The following is a 16,438-nucleotide window of genomic DNA, read 5'->3' as shown; positions in this document are numbered from 1 at the left end:
TATTCTATTTAAATATATATTTTTTATTTTATAATATATACTTTTTAAATAAATACCATCATAATAAATTTTTTGAAATGTCCGTCAACATCAGACATTAAACCCAACTATCTAAAAGAAAAAGAAAAAGTTAAACACATAATTTCATGAATGTTAACCAAAATGATGAATATTAACATTTAATCCAACTATCCAGTGATTGTTATAATTTGCAAAAAAAAAAAAAAAAATTATACCATAATTAATTGGTTAGATTATTAAAATTGAAGTTAAATTAATTGTTAAAATTAAGGTGAAAACTCAAGTGTAATTAACTTTACGTGAAGTTAATAGTTGAGAGTGTTAGATGAAAATTTAATCAAATTAGTCAAATCATATAACGACTCTCAGTTATTAATTTCACGTAAAGTCGACTGCATCTAAATTTAATTTCTACCTAAAATTAATCATGATAAGCTAATTAATTTCATGTAATAATCATTAGACATATCACGAGAAATAATTTATCCTTTATTTTAAAAAGAATCGAATAGAATTCATCTATTTTTAAATATTATTGATGGCTAATTAATTGAATAAAATAACAAATTCTCTCACTATATATATAGACTTGAAATGAAGTGGTTGTATTATATTTGTTTTAATTGCATATGCAGAAAATTAAAGAATACAGAAGTAATTGATGGCGCGTCTAATGGCGACAGAAGTGGATCACAGATTCTTGTAGCTTATCTTGCATGCATTCAACCTTTTCTTTTTCTTATTCAACTAGCTTGGGAAAAGCATTTCATCATCATATTATTATTTGATTAACTGCTACAGAACATAAAGAGATCCATGATCCGATACATTTAACCTTTTGTTTATTATTTAATTTGCAGATTATTAAGGTTACGTATTGCTTGCATTCTGGACATGTTATGTGACGCAATACATTGACATCACCCATGCATCGTACCACTTTCCCTCCATAATAATATATTTTTGTTGTATAACATCTTAATAATTTAAATACTAAACATATTAGTTTATATTTATCAAACTAAATCAAAAATTGCTACTATGTGAACAAGTTTTATTTTTCTTTCAAATCCCAACTAGGCCTCAAATCCAAAACTGTCTTATGTGTCTTTTTTATTCTACCTCCAACATACATGTTGATCTGGACTCCTTGCTTTTAATTTCTTCCAGTCTCAGATTTAATTTTTGGCTTGCAATTCTCCTTCGATAATATACTTTTAATTTTTCATGAAAAAGAAGAAAGAAGGGAGGCAAAAACACCAAGGAAAAGAACTGGAAGGTAAAAGAAAAAAAAAAAAAAAAGAGGGGGGAGAGGAAGATAAATGTTTTGGTGATTCTTTAAATTTTAAACTGTTCCTAATAACCATCCTTCTATAGCATTAAGTAGAGTATGTAATAGTTTTTTTTTTTTTTTTGGGATATTAAAATTCATTAAAATTTTTCATTATTTTAAGATTTGTAAAAAATACTTTTATAAGTTGACTGAATAAACGGATCATACACTAAAAGTCACAATTAAATAAGTAAAAAGTTACGGGACATGTGGACAAGTTGTCACTATATATTAAAAAAATACTATTCTAATAGAATATCTTTTGAGGCCATTTTTTGGTAAAGCAAGATTTTATTATTTATATGTTAACGTTAAATAATAGTAAAAAAATATTAAAAGTATTTTTGAAGAGAACAAATTATCATAAAAATTATTACGTTAATATTTTACTTGTCATATATCTTTTACCTGCAATAAATTTATTGTCGAAATTCAGTAATATTAGCGAGATAAAAAAAGGTCCAAATTTATTTTATTTAGCATTCATTAATTGTTGCAGCAATTAATGAATGCTAAATAATAAATTTATGTCTGTTTTTGGCTAATTTTCTTTGTTTACCAAACATTTCTATTTTATATATATGGAAGCTATGTCTAGAATGAATGAAGCCAATTTGTGGACTATTTAATTTGACTCTTTAATATTTTGATAAATTTAGCTTGTAAATTTTAAAAATTATAGTTGACTTGATTTTGAATTTATTAACCAAGTTGAGTTTAATTTTGGGTAATTTAGCTCATTAGTTCATTAACTTATGAGTTATTTCATATATATATATGGACAGAGTTAGATAAAATATTAGAAGAGTTAAAAATATTTACACAAAAAAATAAGACTAAAATAAAATTTTAAGAGAGATTAAACTGAAATTTACATATAAGTTATATGTAAAAAATTAAAATTAGGAGATCATTATCCCCCTTTAGTACAATGTAGCTCTGCCCTTATATATATATATATATATATATATATATATATATATATATATATATATATATATATATATATGAATTTTTTACATGAAAATGAATTTATAATTTTTTATTGATTTTAATTATTAAGATTAAATATACCTAATAATAAGAATAAATAGTCATTTTTAAATTCTAACCATGAAAAATTCTAACGTTGATAAAATTGATTATAAAAAATTAAAATAAAAATTTTATTCGTATAAAATAAGTTTTGTTCGACAAAAATAATCCATTATTAATTTTTTTTTAATAATTCTGTAAATACCCTTTTCCTATTCTAAATCGATTTATCTCCTTTCTCTTGCTGTGCAGGACGGTGACAGTTGCGGCAGAAATGGTTAAGAGAAAAACACCCCAACCGAACCCACAAATAATACCGTTTCCAAGTCAAAGAAAAAGTCCAAGTGTTCCTCATCCACCCCTAACCCCACAGACTGCTGTTTTGTTGGAACTGCATTTCGCCAAACGAGGTCCGAGCCAAATGGCCTGCACGCTATAAAGGATCGGTAACAAAGTCGGTCATTCCATTTTCTTTTTTCTTGTTTATTTTACAATTACTATATTTGGGTTGTGAATTTTTTGAATGGGTATAATATTGCAGTGGAAAGACTAAAAACGGCAACGTTTTGAAGGCTAAGTGTCATTTTCATCAAGCTACAGTAGATGGGGTTCTTTTTAAGTTTAATGACCATGCCTATGTTAAGATTTTTTTTCTTTCTCATCTTCTGTGCTTTCAATTTCTTCAATTTTCTCTCGTTTCAATTAATTGTTCATTCAAGAGTTGTAAATCTGGTGTGTTATTGTTCAGTTTTATTCTGTGATATTGGTAATGTAAAAATACTTGAACTTATTAAAATAATGTTCTCGTCTTCTTTACTCTAATTGGGACGTGCACACTAACGTGGGAGTAAAATTTGCAGTGGCAACTGCAATAGCAGTGGTGGCTGTGGCTATGGATTGCAGGGAGAGAAAGGGGATGAATCAATTTAGGATGAGGGAGGGGTATTTACGAAATTATCAATAAAAATTTATAAATAAATTATTTTTGTCTAACAAAATTTATTTTGTATGTGTATAATTTTAATTTTAATTTTTTATGGTTAATTTTGTCAGTTTTTGAATTTTTTATAGTTAAAAATGACTATTTATTTAATAAATAATATACAAAAATGTATTTATTATAGTCATTAAATTCATGTGTGAATGTATTTATAGTCATTAGATTTATATCTATTGCTTTTAATTTGTATAAAATTATAACTAATAAATTTTATCCAAATAAAATTAAGTATTTTTTATAAGTGAATATATTTTTCAAAAATATGAAATAGAACTTCTTAAAAATATATTTTTTAAAAAAATAAAAAGGGTAAAGTATACTTTTTGTCCCTGAAATTTGACAAAAGTTTCAAAAATACCCCTAAGTTTTATTTTGTTTTAATTTTGTCCCAAAAATTTTCGATTTGCATTAAATATACCCTTGGTGGCTAATTTTTCAAAAAATTTAAGACCAATTCAACAACAATTTCATAAGAACAACCCTCAACACAAGCAAATTAAGTATCATTTTCATGCATTATTGTTAGATTGGTCTTAAATTTTTTGAAAATTTAACCGTCGGGGATATATTTAATGCAAATCGAAAATTTTTGGGACAAAATTGAAAGAAAATAAAACTTAAGGATATTTTTGAAACTTTTGCCAAACTTCAGGACAAAAAATATACTTTACCCAAATAAAAATAAGTATTTTTTTTAAATTAATCTAAACTAATTTTTTTATTACGTTATTAATAATTCTAAAAATAATTTAATATTTTAAAATTTATTGGGAGAAATAAAGTTCTTTCTTAATAATTATTTTAAGAAATTTTTTAATATAAAAAAATTTATATATATACATATATATGAAAATTTCTTTAGTTTTGTTGTCAAATTTAATCCATAGCTTTATTATGACCTTATTATTTCATCCCGTATACTTCATTCTCGCGTTACCATCATTCTAGAGAATTTGGATTCTCTAAATGTTGGATATTTATTTGAGAGAGTATATTTTTTCTTTCATATTTTCTTTTGTTCCTACCTATGAAATAAATGATAAGAGATCATCATATTTTACTCTCTCAAATAAAATCTAAAATTTAGAGGATCCAAATCTCGTTCAAAAAGTACTTGATCGCATTTTAGGCTTTTAAAAACTAACGTAATATAGGTTAGTTTCAATCAATTTTAAAAATACTTAATTTTTCATTTTGTTAAGATTATCTTTTTTAAGAAGTTCTATTTTATATTTGTATAAATTCTTCAAAAATATATTCAATTATAAAAAGTATTTTAAATTTTATTTGGTAAAAAAAATTTAATTATTTTAATTTATGTATTAGTTATATTTTAATAGAAATTAAAAGCAATAACTATAAATGTAATGGCTAACTATAAATGCATTCACACATGAATTTAAGTACTATAATAAATGCATTACACGTATATTATTTATTATGTGCATTTCATCTTAACCATTAAAATCAATCTAATGACTATAAATACATTCACATATTTTCGTATAAAAATCTTATTCTCATAACATACATTCCCATATATATAATTTGAATTTTTATTTGAGAGGATAAAATGTGATCTCTCACATTTATTTTATAAATAGAACAAAAAAAAATACAAAAGAAAAAACATTCAAGCATGACAGATCATATATATATATATATATATATATATATATATATATATACTACTTATTATAATTTATAAATATTTATCGTAATATACATCGCTTTTTTTTTTTTTTTAATTTACAGTAAGTGTGCAATGTATCTGTATTAGTCTTGTGATATAATATATGTTATTCGGTTAAAAAACTCAAGGTAAGTTGAGTTATAAAAGCATTGTATTTTTGCAATTATGGAGACACACTTCAATTTTCATGGGTTTAGTAGCAACGAGAAATTCATTCCTAGTTGTCTAAAATCAGTATTTTAGCCAAAGTTATCGATGGATAAAATCCATCACTAAAGTGTAAAAAGAGCACAAATTAACGATGAATGGAAAATTTTGTCAAAAACTATTATCACTACAAGAAAACAGTTTTATTGTCACGCTTTTAAAACGTGGGGAAAAGTTGAAAAAAGCTTGGCGATAGCTTTTCGCCATGTTTTTTGAACTACCGTCACGCTTCTGAAAGGGTGACCTTTGAAAGGGTGACGGTTGCTCTATCGCCACGCTTTTGGTGATCTATCGCCACGTTTTTTCTTTTGCCACGCTTTTTACAAATGGCCACCCTTTAAAGCGTGACCGTATGTGAGAGATATGGCCACACTTTTAAAGCATGGTGATAGAGAGAGCTATGGCCACGCTTTCAAAGCGTGACGATAAAAAGAGATATGGCCACACTTTTAAAGCATGGCGATAGAGCAAGATATGGCCACGCTTTTAAATCAAAAATTGCTACTATGTGAACAAGTTTTATTTTTCTGTCAAATCCCAACTAAGCCTCAAATCCAAAACCGTCTTATGTGTCCTTTTTTATTCTACCTCCAACATACCTGTTGATCTGGACTCCTTGCTTTTCTTCCAATCTCAGATTTAATTTTTGGCTTGCAATTCTCCTTTGATAATATACTTTTAATTTTTCATGAAAAAGAGAAAAGAAGGGGGAAAAAAAAAACGCCAATGAAAAGAAATGAAAGGGAAAAAAAAGAGAGGGGGAGAGGAAGATAAATGATATTTTGGTGATTATATTCCTTAAATTTTAAACTGTTTCTATCCATCCTTCTATAGTATATAATTAGAGCATGTATAGTTTTTTTTTTTCTCGAGATATTAAAATTCATTTAAAATTTTCATCATTTTAATTAAGATTTATAAAATATATTTTTATAAGTTGACTAAATAAACAGATCATAGACTATAAAAGTCACAATTAAATAAGTAAGAAGTTACAGGACATGTGGACAGGTTGTAAAAATATATTCATTAATCCTTTTACCATATAAAAAATACTATTCTAATAGAATATCCTTAATTTTGAGGCCATTAATTGATAAAGCAAGTATTTATTATTTATATGTTAACGTTAAATAATAGTAAAAAAATATTAAAAATATTTTTAAAGAGAACAAATAATAATTACCATAAAAATTATTACGTTAATATTTTACTTGACATATATCTTTTACCTGCAATAAATTTATTGTCAAAATCATTCTTTATAATTATTTAATCATTGATGATATGATAATAAATTTGAACACATCAATCATTTTGACAAATTATATGGAAGCTATGTCTAGAATGAATCAAGCCAATTCGTGGATTATTTAGTTTGAGTCTTTATTAACAGTTTGATACTTGAATTATAAATTTTAAAAACTATACTTGAGTTGAATTTGAGTTTATATATTAAATGAATTAAGTTTAATCGAGTTTACATAGGGATGTATCTGATGAGAATGAGTTTTTTATATGAGAATATGAAAATGTATGTATTTATAGTTATTGAATAAATTCAATTGTTAAAATTAAATATACTTAATAAATAATATATAAGTAATGTATTTATTATAGTCATTAAATTTACGTGTGGATGTATTTATAGTCATTATATTTATAACTATTGCTTTTAATTTTTATTAAAATATAATTAATAAATAAATTAAAATAATTAAATTTCTTTATCCAAACAAAATTAAATTATTTTTGAAATTGAATCTATTTTTCAAAAATATGAAATAGAACTTCTTAAAGAATATATATTTAAAAAAAAAATAAAAAATACGTATTTTTTAAAACTAATCCAATACTAACTTTATATTATGTTATTGATAATTCTTAAAAAAATTTAATAATATAAAATTTATTAGAAGGAATAAAGTTATTGTAACACCCTAATATTCAAATCTTTATGCTCGAGTCATAAGTCAATGATATTACGGTGGTATGACTCTCGGGTGGATTTTTAGTATATAAATATAAGTATATTTGAAGGGAGTATTAATCGAGAAGCCTGAAAAGAGTAAAAATAAAATTGGGAAGACGTATCACTCACGTTTTGACAACTAAAAGATAAGGCGTGACGTCAAAAGCGATATACAGATAAAGGCATAAAGAAGAGTAAGAGAAGTACAGTACATGAATATATAGCATAAGTAAATAGTCACTAGTCGCGACCCACGAAGTTTAGGCCGGCTAGGATACAGTATAAAAGTAGATGACAACAGTATCTCCTAATCTCTCCCAAAGAAACATAAGAGCCTCTATAGGCAAGTTCAAAAGATTTCACTACATAATATAAGCTTTTCAAAATAAAGGTGGAGAGATTCTAAGCAAAATATAAAATAGAGAATGTAAGGATCTTCGCCATATCTCAGATGAACCACAACTCACTTCTGAGCACCTGGACCTGTATCTGAAAAACAAGAGATATATACGGAATGAGAACCCCCGACCCATGGGTTTCCAGTACGGTAAAAGTGCCAAATAAATACAATGCACTGCAATAAAAACTCACTAAGCATCCTAAACTTCTTTTCACCAAACATTCACCCTATGTTCTCGCTAATCCATAAATAGGCAACTGTCATAAGGGAATGCTAAATCTAATTTATCTTCCTCATACTTCCTAACTTTCTAACTCCCCCACGAATCAGAAATGTAAACAAAACAACCACCAGTTATTCTGCCTCAGCAATTTTTATATCAGTCCATCATATGCTCACCTGGAGCAAGTGAATTCACTTCACTGCGTCAACCCAGGAAGCTCAAATTATCTCATTCAATAATCATCATCATTATTCAATCACATCATCAATTCATCTCATCAAGAACAGCCCTCAGCGTCCATCGACACCAACATGAGGGACCTCTCAATTGTACAAACACAAGCAATACAGGCAAGTAATACACAATTAAAGTACAAGTAGAACAAGTAGCACATAATCAGGTAACATAGCATATATGATATAGCAATCCAAAACAAGTAGGCAAACCCAAATAATTCAAACATATGCAAATGATGTATGCCTGTCCTATGGCTGATGATCTCATCTGTCAGTTATATAGCCAACCCGACAAGTCCTGGTAGCTAACCATTAGACTGTCCCTCTGTCGTGCATCCCCAACTCAAGTTATTCTCAATCATAATCATGATCATGATCATAATCATACAACACCCACACTGGCGTTTATCCATATCACACCTACATTGGTGTTTATCCACGGGGACGAGCTCATCTGGAACTTTCACACTGTCCGGCCACACTTACGACATAGGGTCAGCAGAGTATCGAGTCTCAACCTGGAGCACGTGGTGGCTAGTCACTGCTTTCATATAGGGAAACTCGTATCTCAGATATTCATTCCACATTCATTCATAACATTCCATAATCATTTGTCATGACCATATCGTCATTTATACATCACATGCTTGCACATTTATACATCACTCATCATAACCCGAGGCAAGTGGGACGAAACCACAACCCTTGCGTCCACCCGGGGAGCCTCTATACTAACCAACCTGGAGCAAGTGGGGCGCAATCACAACCCTTGCATCTACCTAAGAGGTACGTTCTCATATGCCTAGGAGGAACCAAGGAGGGGATCCTAACCTCCCACCATCTCGCTGGGGGCGATTTTACAATACCAGGAGGAATAAGGAAGGGGATCCTCACCTTCCTTCATCTCTTTGGGGTCGTACTTCCGAGAAAGAGAGCTCAAGATAAAGCAATCGTTCAAAGTCATATTTTCATTTCCAGCCATAAATCAATATTTATCATAGCCATCCGGCTCATGGCATAACCCTTAACCAGCCAATAATCATTATCAAATACAGCCCTTTGGCTCACGGCATACACCGCACTTCCATCATCACCCTCAACAACTCATACAGCCGTCATTAATCATCATTCATCATTGATTTTCACTTTACTTCATCCACAAGTTACCACTTGTCCTAACTTATTCCTATCGCTAGGTATACTATAAGTATTTTGAACATAAAGGGTGAGAATGGAGACTTAGAAGTCTAAAATTTGGTTTTGAAAACTCAAAAATCAACCTTGGGGAGAAAACAGGGTCACACGTGCGCGTTGCCCACCCGCACGCATGGAAAGCCAAAAAGTATAGTGATGCGTATGCATCGCCCACGCGTACGCGTGGATGGGAGAAAAGCCAAGTGACGCCCGCGCGTCAGCCACGCGAACGCGTGGGTGCGTTTCGTGCCCCACGCACAAAGCCAGCGCAATTCTCGCACAACTCTTGGGAATTTGGCTGGGCAATTGGATCAGCACATCAACACGTACGCGTCGGCCAGGCGCACGCGTGGGTAGTGAACATTTGAAAACGATGCGTGCGCGTCAGCCACGCCTACGCGTGGGGGTGATAAACCCCATTTGTAGGGTTTATCTTGTGTTCATTTTAGGGGATTTTATGACCTTTTACCCACATTTATTCAATGAAATAGTATGGTTTCATGATTGTCTCCCAATTTGTGCTTAAGTGTGAAAACATGCTTTCTAGGTCCTTAATTAGCTAAATTCAATTCACCTTTGATTCCACTAGATAGCTTGACTTGTTTGTTAAGTGATTTCAGGTTGAAAAGACTAGGAATGAATCAAAGGAGTGAAGAAGAAAGCATACAAAGTGGAGAACACATGAAAAACAAAAAATTTGGATATCTTCATCCACGCACATGCGCACTGTACACACACGCGTGGATTGCGAAAACACAAGGGACGCGCACGCGCACTGTATGCGTACGCACCGATGGGCGCACGTGATTTTTTTAAATAGAAAATGTGCCCAGCGATTTCTGAGAGCTGTGGGGCCCAGTTTGCAACCAACTTTGGCGCCAAAATGCATATAAGGACCAAGGATTAAAGGGAATCATAACTTAGCATCATTTAGCATCATTTTACACTCATTAGGATTAGTTAGAAGTAGTTTCTAGAGAGAGAAGCTCTCACTTCTCTCTAGAATTAGGATTAGGATTAGGTTTAGTTCTTAGATCTAGGTTTCAATTAATGCTTTCTTCTACTTCTCCTTCTCAATTCTTTGTTGTTGCAATCATCACTCTTCTATTCTTTTGTTGTAATTTCTTTTACTTTGTTTCTATATTTTATTGTAGATCTACTCTTGTTTCTTCTATTCTCTTTCCATTCAATTTGAGGTAATTCATGTCAATAATGTTCATTGTGATTGTTGTTGTTAATTCCTTGCAATAATTATTGTTAGATTTCATTCTTGTTGTAGATTTCATATGCTTTCCTTTTATGTCTCTTATGTGTTTGATAAAATACTTCTTCTAGTTTTAGTATAGATTTTGTTCCTCTTAGCCTAGGTAGAGTAATTAGTGACGCTTGAGTTATCTAATTCCTTTGTTGATTGACAATTAGAAGTTGTTAATTGATTTGGATACCACTAAAGCTAGTCTTTCCCTTGGGAGTTGGCTAGGACTTGTGGAATCAAGTTGATTCATCCACTTGACTTTCCTCCATGGTTAGAGGTTAAATAAGTGGTAGCAATGGACAATTTGTGGTCACAATTGAGGAGGATAACTAGGATAGGAATTCTAATTCTCATTCCTTGCCAAGAGCTTTGCTATTTGTTAGTTTATTTTCTTTGCCATTTATATTTCTTGTCTAAAATCTCAAAAACCCCAAACATACCCCATAACCAATAACAAGGACACTTTATCGTAATTCCTAGGGAGAACGACCCGAGGTTTAAATACTTCGGTTTATAATTTTAGGGGTTTGTTCTAGTGACAAACAAATTTTTGTATGAAAGGATTATTGTTGGTTTAGAGACTATACTTGTAACGAGAATTAATTGTGAATTCTAAATCGTCAAAAGTCCAATCATCAAAATGGCGCCGTTGCCGGGGAGTTACAATGGTGTTATGTTATTGGTTATTGTATATATGTGAATATTATGAATAGCTTGATTTTTGGATTGCTTGTTAGTTTTTGCTAGTTTAGGACTTTGTTTCATTATTTCTTATTAGCTTTTGTTTCTTATTTTCTCTTTTCATCATGAATTCTCACTTTGGCTATGAGTTTGGTTCTAGCTATGTTGTAGGCAATGAGAGCTTCAATGAGGATGTGTATCCAAGATGGGACAATCAAAGGTGGGAGGAGCCATATGTATATGATCAATCTTCATGGCAACAACCTCCACCAATACACTATGAACAAGAGCCATTCTATGATGCATATCAATCCAGTGGTTATGGTAAATCTCCTTGTGACTTTCAAGAACCACCACCATATGCCCATGAGCCATATCCTCAACATAACCCTCAACCATACTCACAAGCCCCCTCTTACCAACTACCTTCATATGACCCTAATCCATATCCATCCTACCAACACCCATATGAGCCATATGAACCACACATAGAGCCACCACCACTCCAACATCAACATTTTCAAGAGCCACCCCCTCCATACTATTACCAAGATGAACCACCTCCAATGCATGAAAATTTTCAACCACAAGATGAATACTACTTTCCACCACAACCTCTCATGGAAGAATACTCATGTGCATCGATCCAAAAGCCATATGATCCTACTCATGATATCCAAGCCGAACAAGAGTCAAGGGATCGTCTCAAGGGAGCATTGGATCAATTTCAAGCAACCATGGAGTGTGTTGTGCAACAAGTGAAAAAAATGGAAAATATTGAACCACCACAACTCTACCAAGAAGAACCACCTTCCTACTATGAATCCTTCCCCCAATTTGATGAACCCTTCCATCCACCCCAACCTCCAATGGATGACATCCTTGATGTTCTTATTCAAGGACAAGAGGAAATGAAAAGGGATGTGCAACAATTCACGGCTGCCTTGGATAAGGTGGTAAACCGGATAGCATCCCAATGCTTGAACACTCAAGGGACTCCCATGGCTACATGTGGAGAACCAAATGAAGAGCATAACATGAAAGAAAGATTGGTGGAGAATGAGGGAAGTTGCTTTGTATTTAAAAAATTGGAGGAAACTACAATTGTTGAAGAAGAGGAAGAGGTGGTTGAAGACTTAGGAGATGCAGAACCTCCTTGGGAACATAGAGTTGAAGAAAACCCCTCTAAGAAGATTGAACTTGATGCTAAGGAGGAATGTGCACAACCTCCAACGCATATCCCTTATGAAGACTTGGATGGGATAGAGCAAGAATTGAATTCCCTTGGTGATGACAATCAAGCATCAAGTATTAGTGGTGAAGAATCCTTTGAGCTTGAAGAACCTTCTCCCGGTGAATTTGAAGGCAATATGGAGGTAAAATTCTCTCCCATTTATGACTTGAGTAAGGGAAAAGGCTTAGATAAAATTGTTGAACAAAGGATTACATTTGAGAAAACTTGTAAAGAGGTGGAAGTCCTTAGAAAAAGGAGGATGGGAATTGAATACGCTTTGTCAAGATCTTTGGACGCTTCTTTGCTTAGGTTGCCATCTACACCTTCATTTGAGTAGGTGAAATTCATTTCTATTAGCTTTATTATCCCATTTGAATATAGTTTGCTTGAAACGGATGGCCAACTAAGGGAACTTTGTGGGATGAAGCGTAAAAGAAAGATGTTTCGTGGTTGGCATTGCAAATCAAGGTTCGTTATGGTTGATGCATCAAACATGAAATACAAAGGTTGGAATAGTGCTCAACATGATGGGTCTAGGAGGATTGTTGGGAACTTCATAGAGAATTCATCTTGTTCATCACCCGGATGGACTAATAATGAGAGTCAACTTCAAGACGGGTGTGAAAATAAAGTGTGAGATCCCGAATTACAAGAAGAGGATCAACTTTGGGAGCCCCAAACTTGTGAAGAACTCCATCAAGACTTGGCTCAATCCATGAGAAATCTTGGGGCACAATGGAGAACCAAGCATTGGTGGAAGTTCCAAGATGAATTCAAGCACAAGCCACCTTGAGAGGAGCTCCCCATAAGTCCAACTTAAGGACAATAAACAAAAGTGCTAGGTGGGAGATACCCCACCATGGTAACTTCTTTACATTTTTCTCTTTTTTGTACATATTGGTAGAATTAGTTTAATTTCATGTTTTGTTGAATTTATTGAGTCTAATTGGTAGTTTAGTATGTTAAATAAGGTTTTAAGGTGTTTTGGAAGCTGTTTGGAGGTTTGGAATGCTTGGATTGGTGCAAAAACATAGAAAATTTTTTTGAAAAACAGAGAACCATCCACGCGTACGCGCACTCCATGCGTACGCATACATCAAGCATTTTTGCCCACCCACGCGCACGCGCAAAGCACGCGTACGCGTGGATTCAAAAATTCCATTCCTCCATACATTGACCCTAGAGTTGCGCCTACATTGTGCTGGCACTGTGCCTTTCGCACAAACTAACTTGCGCGTACACGTACCTGACGCGTACGCGTCACTCTCGAAATAAGCCATCGACGCAGACGCGCCATGCACGCGTACGTGTTGCGTCCATTGCACCATCATCCGCGTGCACGCGCCATACACGCGTACGCGCGGATGCCCTTCCTTTACTACATTTCTTTTCTTCTCTTCTTTCCATTTCTTCCTCCTCCTTTCTTCTTCCCTTCTCCTACCACTCATCCAACACTTACAAACACCATTGATAACCATTTATTTTAGTTAGTCAATTAGTTAGTTAGTTTTATTTTCATTTCATTTTCTATTTTTTGTTATAAGTGTTGGATTATTAACCATGTTTACTATTTCTTGCTGCTGATAATTGATAGGATGTTAGTTTAACATCAATTTTTGTTGATTTCAATTGTTGGAGTCTATTGTTGAGGTTATAATTTTCTACTTGGTTTTGAATTCTTCATGCTTCATTTTGAGAACACCAAGTGATGAGAATTGCCTACGAGCTTGTACACCCTTTTGAATTGCATGATTTGGCCACCATGTAATTGGATTCCTTTTCCTCGATTAGGTAATTTCTTGATGGATGTTATGCATTTATCTTAATACATGGTATTTCATGATTATATACATCCATATGTTTATGGCTTGAATACTTTCATGCTTCTTTAATGCTTGTTTTACCTTACAAGTATACTTAAAGCATCTCAAGCACATTAGAATGAGTGAAGTGCATACTTCTTTTGTGACATCGCTTTTTATGCTAGTGTGTGTTCTAGACTGCATGCATCTTAGAATTCACACACCTACTCTCCTTAAATGTCACACTAATTCACCCACTCAATTCTAGTGATTACTACCTCATCCCAACAATTATGCTTCCTTGCTTTGTATTTTCTTATCTTATGGTGCTATTTTCTACTTTTCATGATTGATGCACCACAAGCAACAACAAAGCGGAAGAAAGAATACGCAACAACCGGTTGATCTACTAACTGAAGGTAGCAATCCGGAGAGTCGCCGTACCCCCTTGCTCATCTTTGAGTGCACCGAGGACGGTGTAAACTTTTAAGTGTGGAGAGGTCGTCTGACCGTTCGGCGATTTTGGGTGACAAAATTTCTAATCTCAACACTTTTGCATTTCATTTCTTTAGGTCTTCTAGGATTTTTACTTTCATTTTCTCAATTTTGCATATATAACATAATAAGCTTAGTCAAAATGATGAGATTTTTCAAGAATTTTATCTATAGGACACCTCAATTGATTTGAGTAAAAACTTTTCGTAGAGCTTTCTTGAGTTATATATATATTGTGGATCATGTTTTTGAGCTAAGAACACAAGCAAGTGAGTTTTTGAGCCTAATGGTGTGGTTACATCTTATAACCACTTATTTTCCTTCTTGTGTGCAATTGTTCTCTTTCTATGATTGTAATCTTTGATTTGTTTGATTCTTTAAGTCCATTATTTTGTGTATTCATGCATTTATATGATTGAGGCCATTGTTTCATTAGCTCACTTACCCAAATAGCCTTACCTTTTATCATCCATTGTTAGCCAATTTGAGCCTACGATTAACCCACTTGTTCTTAATTTAGCACATTACAAGCCTCAAAGCGGAAAACAATAAAAGTCCTTATTTGGATCTTTGATTAGCTTAGGCTAGTGTGTGTATCATTCAAGTGTAGGAAAACTTGGGACATTGGGAGAATAAAAGGGTAGTTTTATATTTTTGTTGTAAATATTGGGAATTGGGTACATGCTCATGTATTGATTAAATGTATAGACCTTATGCATTGATGTTCTTGTATGTAGCTTGAAAAGAAAGAAAAAATAAATGAGAAAAATAAAAGAGAAAGAAAAAGAAATATATATATATATATATATATATATATATATATATATATATGTGTGTGTGTGTGTGTGTGTGTGTGTGTGTGTGTGTGTGAAAAAAGAAAAGAAATGAAAAAATAGAAAAAGAAAGAAAAAGAAAAAAAATAATAAAAAGGGGACAAAATGCCCCAAAGTGAAGCTCAAAAAAGATCAGAGCATATGAGTTGTAATCAAGAAAAGAATGCATGAGTATGTGAAGAAAAAAAAAGTGAGCAGAATGGGTAGTTAGGTTAGAACTTAATTGTATAGAATGTCATAGGTTAGGTGGGAAGTCCAAACTTATCAAAGATTCAAAACAAGTAGCACATAATCAGGTAACATAGCATATATGATATAGCAATCCAAAATAAGTAGGCAAACCCAAACAATTCAAACATATGCAAATGATGTATGCCTGCCCTATGGCTGATGATATCATCTGTTGGTTATATAGCTAACCCGACAAGTCCTGGTAGCTAACCATTGGACTGTCCCTCTGTCGTGCATCCCCAACTCGAATTATTCTCAATCATAATCATGATCATAATCATAATCATACAACACCCACACTGGTGTTTATCCATATCACACCCACACTGGTGTTTATCCACGGGGACGAGCTCATCTGGAACTTTCACACTGTCTGGCCACACTTACGACATAGGGTCAGCAGAGTATCGAGTCTCAACCTGGAGCACGTGGTGGCTAGTCACTGCTTTCATCTAGGGAAACTCGTATCTCAAATATTTATTCCACATTCATTCATAACATTCCATAATCATTTGTCATGACCATGTCGTCATTTATACATCACATGCTTGCACATTTATACATCACTCATCATAACCCAGCGCAAGTGGGAC

At 32.5% G+C, this 16,438-nt stretch overlaps 1 long non-coding RNA gene across 1 annotated transcript; it reads left to right on the top strand.

The window, feature by feature from the left end:
• The first annotated feature begins 2,603 nt into the window (after positions 1–2,603).
• On the top strand, positions 2,604–3,211 carry LOC140181829 (uncharacterized). Its single transcript, XR_011877328.1, has 2 exons — positions 2,604–2,843; positions 2,931–3,211. It is a non-coding gene; the product is annotated as an uncharacterized lncRNA (long non-coding RNA).
• Positions 3,212–16,438: the final 13,227 nt, after the last annotated feature.

This window comes from Arachis hypogaea, chromosome 19 (assembly GCF_003086295.3).
Source record: "Arachis hypogaea cultivar Tifrunner chromosome 19, arahy.Tifrunner.gnm2.J5K5, whole genome shotgun sequence".
Classification (NCBI taxonomy): Eukaryota; Viridiplantae; Streptophyta; class Magnoliopsida; order Fabales; family Fabaceae; genus Arachis; species Arachis hypogaea.
Note: the sequence above shows the minus strand (reverse complement) of the source record. Positions and strands in the feature narration are given on the sequence as shown.